We start from the raw sequence: 13,778 nt of genomic DNA, 5'->3' as shown, positions 1-13,778 counted from the left end.
ATATATATATATATATATGATGCTAAAATTTTAGGGCAGGGTTCATGAGAAACTAGTCCATAAGAAAAAATTATTCCATACGGACGATCTCCACCCTCGATCAACGCAAAAATATATTTTGGTGGGCCCCCCTTTTAATTTTTTTTTTTAATTTGATCACGGTGATTGATGGTGGATATCAGACATCGCATGCATTTTTGCATGCGGTTTCCGTATTCCCGTCCATAAGAAGAAAAAATTTGAACTCTTTTATGTCTTTAAGGGTCTGGTTGGCGCAACGTTTTCACTACTGCGCGGCATCGGAACAATGATTTCTCTCGTTTGGGGCGGCGTTGGAAGAACAGCGTCCCGTGATTTCGATCGAAAGTCGAACGCTTATACGAGCCCGCTTCCCAGCTTTCGAACGCGTCATTTTACCCCGTTGCCCTAGCCGATCTCTCATTCCTCCTCTTCACCGACCACGCTACCAAGCTTCCCGATCGCGTTCGTCTTTCTCCGACTGCCTTCCGCTTCTCCCTATCTCTCCTTTCATCCTCTTTGCCGACCACTCGACCGAGCTTCCCGATCGCGTTCATATTTCTGCGACTGCCTTCCTCTTCTCTGGATCGCGTTCCTCTTCCCCGATCTCTCCCCTTTCCTCCTCTTCGCCTACTGCTTCCGATCTTCATTGCAGAAGTCGCAGACGTCGGATAAGGTGAGAAATCACTGGCATTGTTTCGTTTTTCTCCGATGGCATTGTTTGGTGTATCTCCAAAATTTTTTGTTTTAAAGTTTGATTGATTCTTTAGAAGCATGAAACTTGTTGTAAAAATTTGTGAACATTTGGTGATGAAAAACATGTGAGGAAGTTTTTTTCTATGGAACATGTAAAACTTGTGAAAGTGATGATTTCAAAAAGTTGTAAAAATTTGGTCTCATCCTTTTGAAGCATGATACATGTCAACCTTGTTAAGGAGAATATTTCAAAAAGTTGTAAAAATGAAGATGAAAAACATGTGAGGTGAAACATATTGATGCCTATGAAACTTTATTTTTTCACTCTTTTTTATTTAGAGAAAGATTTTCTTTAAAAAAATAATGTCAAGAACACGAAGGGTAATTTTCAACGGGCAGAGTAATGATTTATTTGTTTTTATATTTTGATTTACTCCATATTTGCAATACTAACTAATGTTGGATATATATGTTTGTACGCACATGAACAATTTTATCTAAAATTTGATTAAGAAGGTCTGAGTTTTCTTGTTTGTATGTTTGATTTGAGTTTTGGTTTGTCGCTTGATGAGATTGTTTGTTTTTGTTGTGAAATTTGAAAGGTTCATATTGTTCGTCTCATTTAATGCAAATTTGTTTTTTAAGTATTGTTACATTTAAATGTTTTGTCGTAGTAAAACAAATGACTAATAAGTCAAAGGAGTTTGCCCCACCGATTTTATGGGAAAAAGAAACGAAAATAATATTTTGCGATCTTTGCCTCAAGAAAATTGATATCGGAAACATACCAACTACTTTCTTCAATAAAGATGGGTGACAAAATATTATAAAAAATTTTAAAGAAATTACAGGCAGGGAGAACGATAGGATGCAATTGAAGAATAAGTGGAATCAGCGTAAGAAAGATTGGAAGATTTGGAAGGACTTGAAACGAGGCTCAACGGGATTAGGTTGGGATCCAGTTAAACGAACAATTGATGCACCAGAGGAGTGGTGGACTAAAAGACTTGCGGTGAGTGTTATTTATATATTTTGTTAATTTTTACTCTCTATGTTTTCTAATTAAATTTTTTTTATTTCATTGTAGGTGGTTCCTACTGCAAAGAAATTTAAGATTACCTGAATTGAGCCTGAGATAGAGGAAAAGCTCGACCGCATGTTTGGGGGGTGTTCGCAACTGGAAACTATGCATATTGCCCAAGCGAGGCTGAGTTTGCTGGCAATGTTGTCAATCTTGGAAGCATTGGAGGTTTTGGTGATTCCACTGAAGTACCCAGTTCGGAGTATAACGAATATGAGTTCACTTTCCCTTCAAATAAGCCGAGGGTTAAGAATAGAAGAAAATCTGGTACTAGTTTTCTTAGAAAGGAATTGTCCCAATTGGTATCTACTTACAAAGCAGAATGTCAAACTTCTCATTCAACAACTGTAGAGGAGACACTTGAAATTTTAAGCGAGTCACCAGAAATTTTTTAGGATGATGAATTGTATCTCTCTTAAATAGAATTAATAAAACACCCGGTTCGTATAGCTATCTTTGTGAATATGCCAGCTAACCACAGATTGTCCTAACTTCGACGTTTTTATGATTGTCTTAACATTTGAGATATTCAATCCTTTTGATGTCATGAACATTTATAATGCATTTTGTTTATTGTAGTACTTTTAAGTTTGTGTTATTATGGTAGTAATTTATAATACATTTTAATTATTTAGGGTATTTTCATTTTGTTGTCAATCATTTAGTATTCACAAACGTATATGTTAATGTTTTTTTTTTCAAATTTATCAAGATGCTTTATTTAAATAATTCATTAATGTATAGGGATTAGACTGAAAGATACCAAACTATATGGATGTTAGTAGAAGACGACAAACATCCGTTAACATGGATGCACGCAGGAGAAAGCGGAAAGAAATGTTGATTACTGTCATGTGCTTGATCTATGAGTACTACACTACAAAATTAAACATGAGCTGAAGCTTTGCATTTACAAATGAATGTAGTTTTGCTTTTGGATATATAGATACATAAGAGTTTTGTGGTATGTTATTCCTTGGGCTGATTTGAAAACCTGAAAACATTAGTTGTTATTCCTTGGGTGGAAATTTCTTGGATGGAAACATTAACTGACATTCCTTCGATGGTTTTATTTATTTTTTTTGTGTTTCTCTACTCACCACTCAATTTTCCTTATTTTTTAAAATACTTTAACTCGGGAACTTTGATGGAGTTAGAAAGGATTAGTTTCACACTTCTGCCCTTTGAAAGAGCATACTTATTGCAAGATGAAACTTCAGATTTTATAGTGGCTGATGTATTTTGTGGAAGTCCTTTCAATTTCTGTTAAGTGGATTTAGGTAATCCATGTGGAAGCATGACTTCTGCCTTTGATTTGCATACTCCTGATGAGTTGGAGCTTGAGAATTTTTGGGTTTGGGGATTTTGCATCTTGTATTTCTGGGTTTGGGGCTTTTGCAAAATAAAGAGGCTTTAATTCTGCAAGTGTATTTGGGGCTTTTGCAAACTCCAAGCATTTTAAAATTTTGAATTTTGGGGCTTTTGCATAGGGTTGTAAATGAGCCGAGCTTGAGCGAGCTCAGGCTTGACTCGTGTTCGGCTCGTTCGAAATAGCTCGTGTTCGAAATCGGCTCGTGAACAGTGTGTTCGAATTGAGTTGTTTTTGTATTTTTTTATTAGTTAAATGTTTGTTTAGGCCTAGTTGTGTTGAACAGTTATTTAGGCCTACAAATGAACATATTGTGGGAATGTATGGGTAATTACTCTTATTATGATTTCAAAGTGCCTGATGTATTTTGTGGAAGTCCATTCAATTTCTGTTAAGGTGGATTTAGGCAATCCATGTGGAAGCATGACTTCTGCCTTTGATTTGCATACTCCTAATGAGTTGGAGCTTGGGAATTTTTGGGTTTGGGGATTTTGCATCTTGTATTTTTGGGTTTGGGGCTTTTGCAGAATAGAAAGGCTTTAATTCTGCAAGTGTATTTGGGGCTTTTGCAAACTCCAAGCATTTTATAACCAAATTGACAGCCCTACTTTTGCATATTGTATTTTTTGGGTTTGGGGCTTTTGAGTCATTTTGAGCCGAACACGAGCGAACAAACTTTTGTTTGTGTTCGGCTCCGTTGGGCTTATTAAAGAGACGAACAAATATTTGTTCATGTTCATTTGTTAGGCCTAACGAACGAGCCGAACACGAGTTGTTCACGAACAACGGGTTGTTCGCAAACAACGAGCTAAATTGACTTTTGCATATTGTATTTTTTGGGTCTGGGGCTTTTGCATACTCCCTGCAAGATTACTGTCAGGTTCAGATGAGTTGGAAGGAAGATTGCCTAAATCCAGGTGAGTTTATAAATTCTAGCCATTGCATGCTTATTTGAAATTTAAAAATTCTAGCCATTAAAGATTGCTGCCAGGAATCATTAACATGGTATGAAGGTTTGAGAGGTTTTGTACTTAGCCAATTTATGCTTAATATAATACAACTTGCAGGTTTTGTAGCTTACTGATTTTGGTCGTTTGCTCTCTATAGAATGAGCTTTCTACTTATAAAACATACATTGCAACAAGTGAGCTTCTTTGCAACATAAGAGTTGAATGAAGTATGCATTAGCTTATAAATATTGTACTTCTTATTCCTTAAAGGTACCTCTCCTTGACATGGCCAAATATCTGTTTAACATCATCTGCGATTCATACCCAACCTGTAGGATTCTCCCGGCTACATGGAATGTATTATCTTACTTTATGAAGAGGAACGAATTATAATTTGTACAATAACCTTAGATTGTATGTATTACAAAAGGATGGAATGTATGAAGATGCCCCAACAAATTTTTTTGAGTTCCTTTATCTGTTGGTTAGTCATTGTTGATTTGTAGCTATGTAACTTTTTTTTTTTATTGCCTCGATAAAGATGTTTGAATCATTTCCCGTTGATGTAGGGCACTTCGACCGAACCACATGAGTTCCTTTATTTGTTGGTTAATCATTGTTGATTTGTAGCTATGTAACTTTTTTTCTACTGCCTCAATAAAGATGTTTGAATCATTTCCCGTTGATGTAGGTCACTTCGACCGAACCACATAAATTTGCTGTGTTTTTTTAAATATTTGTTCTATACTATCTCTGGTCATGGTGCAACTTCGATAACATTTGTGTTAATGTTAAAATTCTTTGTAAACGTGCTCATTTATAAAATATGGAGGTATCTGCTTAATTTTGTCTTTCAGTGGTGTGAAGTTTGGGATATGGTATTTTTTTATGCGATAAGCATATCCAATTAATTTTGCCTTTCAGTGGTTTTGCAGCACATGCATGGAGCACACCATGGCAACACATGCTATTATATTGGTTTTGCAGTACATGAATATGCATTTATTTATGTTTTTAGCGCAAAATTCTTATATATTTACGTATGTTTTTTAGCACAGAAATCTTATATATTTACATACCATACAATTCATTTATGTGAAGTTTGGGATATGATATTTTTTTATGCGATATGGATGATTTGAGTGGTGTAAATGTAAGAAAACAAAGTTTAGTTAGCTCTGCGAAATGGATATACAATGCAGATTTGAATTCAATTTTCTGCTATTTCTGGATGTAAGCTTTGCGAATGTGTATTCTTGCATTACCTAGAGCTAAATTTGTTATTGTAGCAGCTCATACTGTTAACCGTTTACTTGGTTTCCATTCCAGCTTCCCCATGCATTCCAATGGAATTTACAATCATATCGTCTGGATGTAAGCTTTGCGAATGTGTATTCCTGCATTACCTAGAGCTAAATTTGTTATTGTAGCTTATATTAGCTTTTGCCTGCTTACATTGGAGTACCTTTGTAACATGCCAAAACCAAAGCGACTTGATTGTAAATTCCATTGGAATGCAAAGGTTTATGTGTTTCCATCATTGGAGGTGCTAAATATTAAGGGATTACAAGTATTGGAGGATTGGTTTGATGGAGCAAGTGCAACAACAAATGATAGTTTCTTTCCTTGCTTAACTGAACTCTTCCTCGATAAATTGCATATATTTTGTTGGAGTTTAATTTTGTTCGAGTTTCCCTATTTGCTTCCTAAGCTCAAGAAAATGAATATACAAAACATCGGGTAGAAGGCTGCTTTGAACTGCAAGTTATTTTTTTGCTTTGGTTTGCTTTGAAGTACAAAACATCAGTTGATATAACACCGAATTCTTATATATTTGCTTTGGTTTGCTTGGAATTCTTATAGCAGAATTGTATGAGCAGAATTCTTATAGCAGAATATAGCCTCTTTATTGTGTGGTATGTATGTAGCCTCTTTATTGTGTGGTATGTATGTAGCCTCTTTATTGTGTGGTATGTATGTAGATTCTCCACTTCTCCACTTTTATGTCTACTCTTCTAATGCATTGATGACGAAGGAGCTAGGCAGTCCATTCCTGTGAAAGCGTATATGAGGATAACTGTTGTTTCCATGATATTTTTACATTTTAGCATCTGTCCTTGAGTTTTTATATTAGTTTGAAATATTATATTGGCTTCATTTCTCCAAAATTTGACTATTATAAGTCATTTAAAGTCAAATATTCCCTCCCTTCCATATATTATTGTTGGCAAGCTCAATATAGTTTTTTAGTATATAAGAAGTTAACTATCGAACTACAAAAATAATAAATTGGATGTCATCACAACTTGATGGGAAAAATTACATCTATACATGTTTGTGAAGTTTATTTCTCTGATCTTAGACCCTGATTTATTTTACTTCATATAATAAATGAAACTTTTCTCATGAATTGATCTCATTTTCGGGGCTCACTATTGGGTTATTGGTGTATCTAAACTTTCTGCCATGTTTAGAAAAGAATTTCTGCTTCTGAAGTTTAAAAAATGTGGTTGTTATAGTATTCTTTTAAATAGTTTTAGCAAATAGGGGCACAATGGTCATTTTTCCATAAACAGTTGACCCACCGCTGTTTTCACACAGCCGCACTAAACAGACAACCAACTTCCCCGCAGCAGCCTCCCCACAGCAACTTCCTAAGGAAAAATTATTCTATGCAAAAATATATTTCGGTGTGCCCCACTTTAATTTTTTTTTTTTAAAAAAATTGATCACGATGATCGACGGTGGAAATCAGACACCTCATGCATATCTACATGCGGTGTTCGTATGGAACAATTTCTCATCCATAAGGGGAAAAATTTTTTGAACTCTTTGATGTCTATAAATAAGCAGTACTCAATTTGATTTACTAAACTTTTAAGGGCAAAGGTGCTGGGTCCCCCTTAAAGCATGCTTAATTATTACTCCACCTTTCATTTAAAACATCCAAAATGTTGATTTCCGGGAGAGCTGGTAAAGTGAGGGGCAACCTTTTTAAAAGTTTTGCAAATATATATTATATATTATATTATATGTATACTTATTTGTCTATTTATTTAAAGATATATATATATTATTAATTGCACTTATTTTTCTAAAATACTCAATAAGACCCAAGACTTCATAATCAACTAATGTAAAGAAAAAAATAAATAAATATAGAGAAATTTACATATATACCAAAAAATTTTAATTTATTTTCATGTTTAAAACCAAAAGTTTGATATTTTATTGATAAACTATACCATAATAAAAGCCCTTCAAAACACATGCTCATGCAAATTGATTTCTAAACCATAATTTAACAGAAACATGACATCATTTATGACAATTGTGGATGGATTGAGAGGAGTTTGTTGGGAAATTAATTATACCAATAAATTTATGTAATCATATGATAATTTCATCCATGATGTCACAACCAATTCTCAAAATAGCAGAATTGTGTTTTTTAACAATTAATTTTTATTTATTCCTCTTTAAGGAATTCATTTTACTTTTATATGTAACGGTATTTTGAATGCAGGAAGCCTACATGGTCCCCGAATCAGACGGTAAAAACAGCCGAGCGGTTCCCCGGAGCAAACTACTCCGACCCGTAATCCTCCACGACGGCCGCCTCGCCCAACGACCAACTCCCCTCACCGCCCTCCTCACCTTCCTCTGGCTCCCCGTCGGCCTCCTCCTCTCCCTCCTCCGCGTCTACAGCAACATCCCCCTCCCTGAACGCATCGTCCAACACACCTACCACCTCATGGGCATCAACCTCATCGTCCGCGGCTCCCCTCCCCCTTCCCCCGGCTAGCCCGGCGTCCTCCTTGTCTGCAATCACCGCACCGTCCTCGACCCCGTTGTCACCGTCGTCGCCCTCGGCCGCAAAATCTCCTGCGTCACCTACAACATCAGTCGCTTCTCCGAACTCATCTCCCCCATCCGCGCCGTCGCCCTCTCCCGCGACCGTGAATCGATGCCCGCCGCATCCGCCGCCTTCTCGAAGAGGGTGATCTTGTCGTCTGCCCTGAAGGGACCACCTGCCGCGAACCTTTTCTTTTGCGCTTCAGCGCGCTCTTTACCGAGCTGACCGACCGCATCATCCCGGAGGCAATTAATACAAAACAGGGGTTGTTCTATGGAACTTCTACCAGGGGATGGACTTGGCGTGAACGGACATCTAAATCCTCCATAGATCTTAAATAACACCTCAAAAATACCACAGTCACTATTTTTTAAAATCACTATTTTTTAAAAGTAAAATATACATTTTCATGCATAGATTTATGATAGAAAGGTCTAACAAGTGTAAAAATTAAGTTTTGGGTGTTAGGCATAGTAAATACATAAGAATTGTGTTTTATGCTTGTAAATTTCCTTAAAAAAATGGAGGGTGAGAATAAATTCATGCTTAGGCCCGTAAACTATCATCTACAAGCTAAAAGAAGATAAATGGAACTAGTTCAAATCTTATAACAACATACTCATTGGTACGGATTGATACATATGAAGAGAACTTAGAGAAAAAACAAAATAAGGATTCTCGATTCCTTTTTCTAACAAACTCCTAGAGAAGCTGGATTAGATGATGCTGAGTAGAACTAGTTCAATTTATCACAATGCACTAATTGCTACAGAATGACACAGATTAACAGAACAGCTATAGCCTGTAATACGATCGAGGTAAATCAAAAAACGGAATTCACAAACATTAACTAGTTCAAGCATATCAAGAATCACAATACGCAGCATAACAGAGATGAACATAATTACTTGAAGCTCTAATACAGTACATGAGAAACAAAAAATTTAGAATCCCTATAATTTTACTTATTTGCGAAGAAGAGTACTCGCAATAGTTTATCAAGAATCTTGCAGATTGAAACAACACAAAACTATCAGCCAAAAATTCAAAATCGAAAGGAAATATAAAACCCTATAAGCAAACAATGTCGCAAACTCAATCAAAAACATAATTCATTCGAGTAAGAACAAGTGAATCGGAGAGCATTTGGAATACCTTTCAGGCGGGCGTATACGGAATCTCCGATTCTTCTTCTTCTCCTCAAGTTTTCTAGGGTTTTGGTCGGTTACTTCGGCTCCAAGGAAGGTCAGCAGAGCAAGAGCAAGAGCCAGAGCCAGAGCCAGAGCCAGAGAAGTGCCCTGTTTCAAGATGAAAAAGGAAAGACGTAGGGAAGAGCGAGGACGGCATATTTATAGAAGCTTCGAGAATATGCAAAATCGGGGATAGGATATTAAAGGATTTTTTATATTTTATATATCGATTTAGTTTCCAAAATTATTAAATTGGGAAAGTGTAATTAAAAGTGGATTTAAACAATTAAAAAAATTAAATAATATATTTTATTTTAAAAAATGAATAAATGAATGATAACTTTAAAGAGTCTTGCAAATATAATCTATGTAATTCTTTATTTATTCTTTCCTTAAATGCTTTCAATTAGAATTTCCTACACTTTGAAGATATTTAACTATGTATCTCATTTAGCCTTATATACCCATCCTATATTAAATTAAAATACACATAAAATAAAAAGTAATTTCAAAGAGTTCATAATTAAGAAAAGAAGAATGCCTGAAATAAGCTTTGTTGCAACCTAGTATCTACCTACAATTTGTATGTTGTTGGTGACTCTACTTTGCAGTTAGAACTGTCAAAAAAGCTCGTTGTTTGCGTACAGTTCGTGTTCGGTTTGTCAGGGAGTTCATGTTCAATTTGTTTGATAAACAAATGAGACGAACACAAACATTTTTTTTTTTTTCGTTCGATTAATAAACGACCAAACACAAACAGTCATGTGCTAGATCGCGTTTTAAAAATAATTATATACTCTAAAAATTTATCATATTTTAAAAAATTAAATCGTATAAATTATAATATATAATAAATTATTAATAATAATATAGTAATATTAGTTGTATAAATATCATATATTTATATCATTTAAGTTATATAATTAATATAATATATTATTATACTATATATATAAAAAAAAAATACCCTAAGCCCCCTTTACCTAAACGGGCCTCCCCTTCCCTTCTTGAAAGCTTTAGGTTTTGGCTGCCTCCTCTTTTTCTGATTTATTTCTTTCCCCTCTCAAAATCGTGAAATGTTTTCGGCCACGAGAGCTTAGAGTTTATCGTTTGCATTCGTTCTCTAATCTCTACTTCTATTTGTCTTCGATAAAGTTTTTTGGCCCTCGGCGAGTCGGCGACTCGACATTGGATCGACTACTCGGTATTCTTGCTTGTTATTCTAGTTTGGTTGTTAAGTATCTTTTTCTTAATCCCTCATATTTATCTTTAATAATATAGTTGAATAAATAATATATATATATATATTTAATAGATGAATGTTATTTATTTATTTTTGGTAATTTAATAATTAATAATTAAATTTATTATCATTTTAACTATTCAAACAATTCAAATAATACAAACAAATTTGAAAGATTTTGAACAAACCAAACATTTGGAATTAATTTCAAACAAATCGAACCGAAAACGAACAATAACTTCACGAATAATTTTAAACATGAACTTATTTCAAACAAACTTAATTTCAAACAAACCGAACACGAATACGAGCTCTGTTCGTTAGTGCTCGATTCATTAACACCCCTATTTGCAGCGTTGTAGAGGTCGAGTCTCTACATAATACTTAATTCGACAAGCATATATTTAAAATTAATAACTAGCAATTAAAAACTCTTACAATACTTATGAACTATAACTCACCTTTTTTTTTCTTATATTCAGTATGGGAATTTAGCATCTAATATGTAAGGAATTGTCTGTGTTTCTATGATTATGTGCTTGAATTTACTTTGCTTGTGAACACATTGAAGAGAGTCTTTGGCTTTACATAAACTTAGCTCATACTTCACTTCTTATCCAAAATGAGCTTTTGCTAAAACTTGCAAATGCTTATAAACATGTTGTATTGATGATTTGCATAATGTTTCTTAAACTCTTATCTAGTTTTGCAATGATGTTTGGATGGCTACCAAAACTCCTGCAAGTTAAGCAAAACAAAAAATACTCATTGAGTAAAATAAGTTTAAAATAAATAAAGATCACCTTAAACTCTCTAAAACAAGGATTGTAGACCTCAATATGAATCTATTTACAATATAAATATGGAGCAATATATTTACTATTTATTGTATTTTTAACTTTATGGGTTGTTAGTATAAATGCACAGAACCTACCAGAAAAATATCATTATTAAGTGAATCAGGAGAGAAAAAATAAAATAAGAAAGGCGGTGGCAGTGACATTGATGGTTTTGGTGTGGATAAAATATAATTGTGTTTGTGTGGTGTTTACCCTTTTTAGATCCCTTTTTTATATCACCCTTGGTTAAAAAAATAAAAGGAGGGAAAGACTGAAGGCAGACAAAAATTACGAATAAACAAAAAGGGTAGCCACGAATATATTTATTTAGAAAATTTCACATAACATAAACCGAATAGCAATCCAAAAGAAAGCATAACGTACTCCACCTTAGAGAAAGTACGAGAAAAATCATATAAACATATTTGTAACTAAATGTGAATAGAAAATCAATTTTATTTTGTTATAGAGTCAAAGAGATCTCCAACGACGATGTATACGCGTGATCAATTACGTCATGTAAGACGTCCATGAAAACTCTAAATAAAAGAAGTTATGCTTGCTTAAGATTTACTATATAAAAAGAATAGGTCCCCAAGGTGAATTCTACCATCTCATCAAAAAAAAAAAACTTCATTTGGTAGGGTGTTACTAGGCTACCGGTCATAGGGTGAATCATCATAACCCTATAAGTAAGTTGTCCATCAATGAGGAGGGCCTACAAGACGACTACAAGACCTAACAAATGAGTACATAAAGGGCCCAAAAGGGGCAACCAACGACATGCAATAAGTTCCTAAATAGATAGAAATGACCCAACTAACTTTTTGTGGATCAATCATTTCAAGCTATTAGGTCTCCAAGTCTAATAAGTTAGGAAAGTAGTCAACCCAACATGAACAAAAACCACTTATCAATAACCAATAAGTTGCATCGTCCACGGTGTCTTAATCACCATAAAGTCAAAAGAATGAGACATATAAGCTTCTATGACTCTACTTAGGTAGAAGAAGGTACACAATATATGACTTACATCTATCAAGAATATGAAGGGGAGGCCTACAGAGTAGGGGGTGGATGGGTGACCTAGTTGTAAAGCCAAATTGCCCCAACAAAGGACTCATAATCTCGTATGGGTTAGGACCATCTCTAATGTCCTAAATGTGCTAGACAAAAATGTCTAAGCATATAAAGCATTTGCTTGTCCAGTTGGGTCAAGGAGGTAAATACTTCCCCTTGGAACATACAATATGAATGCAATTATTTAAGACATCCTAAATGTGGAGGCTTTATTAATATGTAAGAGGATAAAGTCATGTATTTATGATCATTTAAATCCGACCTAAAGGTCATGCAAGAAAGCAAAGACAAAAAACTAAATTGTTGGTTTAAAATCTTAAAAGTTTTAATTTTAAATTTTATTTGAGTAAATCTCTTAAAATTTAAAGTTTGATTAAAAATATTTTACCTTAAGAGCCCAATGGTGATTGTATTCAGACAAAACACAGGTAAATAAAGGCATAAAGGCAACAGTCAATGATAAAATAAATAAATTGAATAAATAATAAGAGGTATAATACCAAAATAGCAAAATATCAGTTGAGCTTTATGTATAATCGTATGATCTTAAGTATATATAACAAAATTGACTTGGAATTAATGTATGAGGTACGAGCAAACAACTCTTGATTCTTGTACACAGTTTCATATGTCTAAAGCTATAGGGAACTGTTAACCTCACTGGTTGAGGTCTAGAAACTTCTTTAGTAGCCTAGGTCTAGCCATAGGACTTTCTTATTGACTAGTTTTAGAAAACTAGAAAAGGTACTCTCACCATTAGAAACTCAAAACTCTTCTCTTTACTCAACTTGAAGTTCCACATATTGGTCCTAACCTCTAATATTTAGAAGGTAAAATCATTATGGGGAACTTAAGAAGAGTTCTTATAAGACTACTTGGCCTTAGGATTGACCCTGAGTGTTGGTTTGAAGTTAAGATATATCATACCCCCACAATACCTTCACAATACCCTGGCTAAGATCAATACATGAGAGCCAAAAATGGGGATTTCATTGATCTATGGTTCATTTAGAATGAATATTTATCCAATTCTACTTGAAATGCCCAACTTGGCCTTTTGCCCCTAAACACCTCCAAATTACCTAACTGCCCTTAGGACCCAAATTTGGCCAAAATTCTCAAAGTTGGCCAAAATACCTATAACTGATCAAAACTCATTCCAAACACTTTGAATATATCCAAATTTGCCAAAACTGACAAAAATGGCCAAATTACCAAAATGCCCCTCCATGCCCCAAAAATCCAAGAATTCCAAGAATTCTCAAAAAATTCCAATAAATTCAAAATATTTCTAATTTCATTTTGTCACACTACACCATGGTCCAATTTGGTTGGTCAATTAGTCCCAATATTGGCTAACACCTCAAATCTCAACAATTGAATGCCTTAGACCTCAAATTGACATCCAATTTTTGTTGAAAATCCTTTGTAAGGTCATTTTTGACCAAACACAACA

The 13,778-nt window shown here is 34.4% G+C and overlaps 1 pseudogene; it reads left to right on the top strand.

Annotated features, from left to right (window-relative positions):
- Positions 1-7,476: 7,476 nt before the first annotated feature.
- LOC110018313 lies at positions 7,477-8,311 on the top strand (annotated as a pseudogene).
- The last annotated feature ends 5,467 nt before the right edge of the window (positions 8,312-13,778 follow it).

This window comes from Phalaenopsis equestris, unplaced genomic scaffold, assembly GCF_001263595.1.
Source record: "Phalaenopsis equestris unplaced genomic scaffold, ASM126359v1 Scaffold000002, whole genome shotgun sequence".
In the NCBI taxonomy this organism is placed as follows: domain Eukaryota; kingdom Viridiplantae; phylum Streptophyta; class Magnoliopsida; order Asparagales; family Orchidaceae; genus Phalaenopsis; species Phalaenopsis equestris.
Note: the sequence above shows the minus strand (reverse complement) of the source record. Positions and strands in the feature narration are given on the sequence as shown.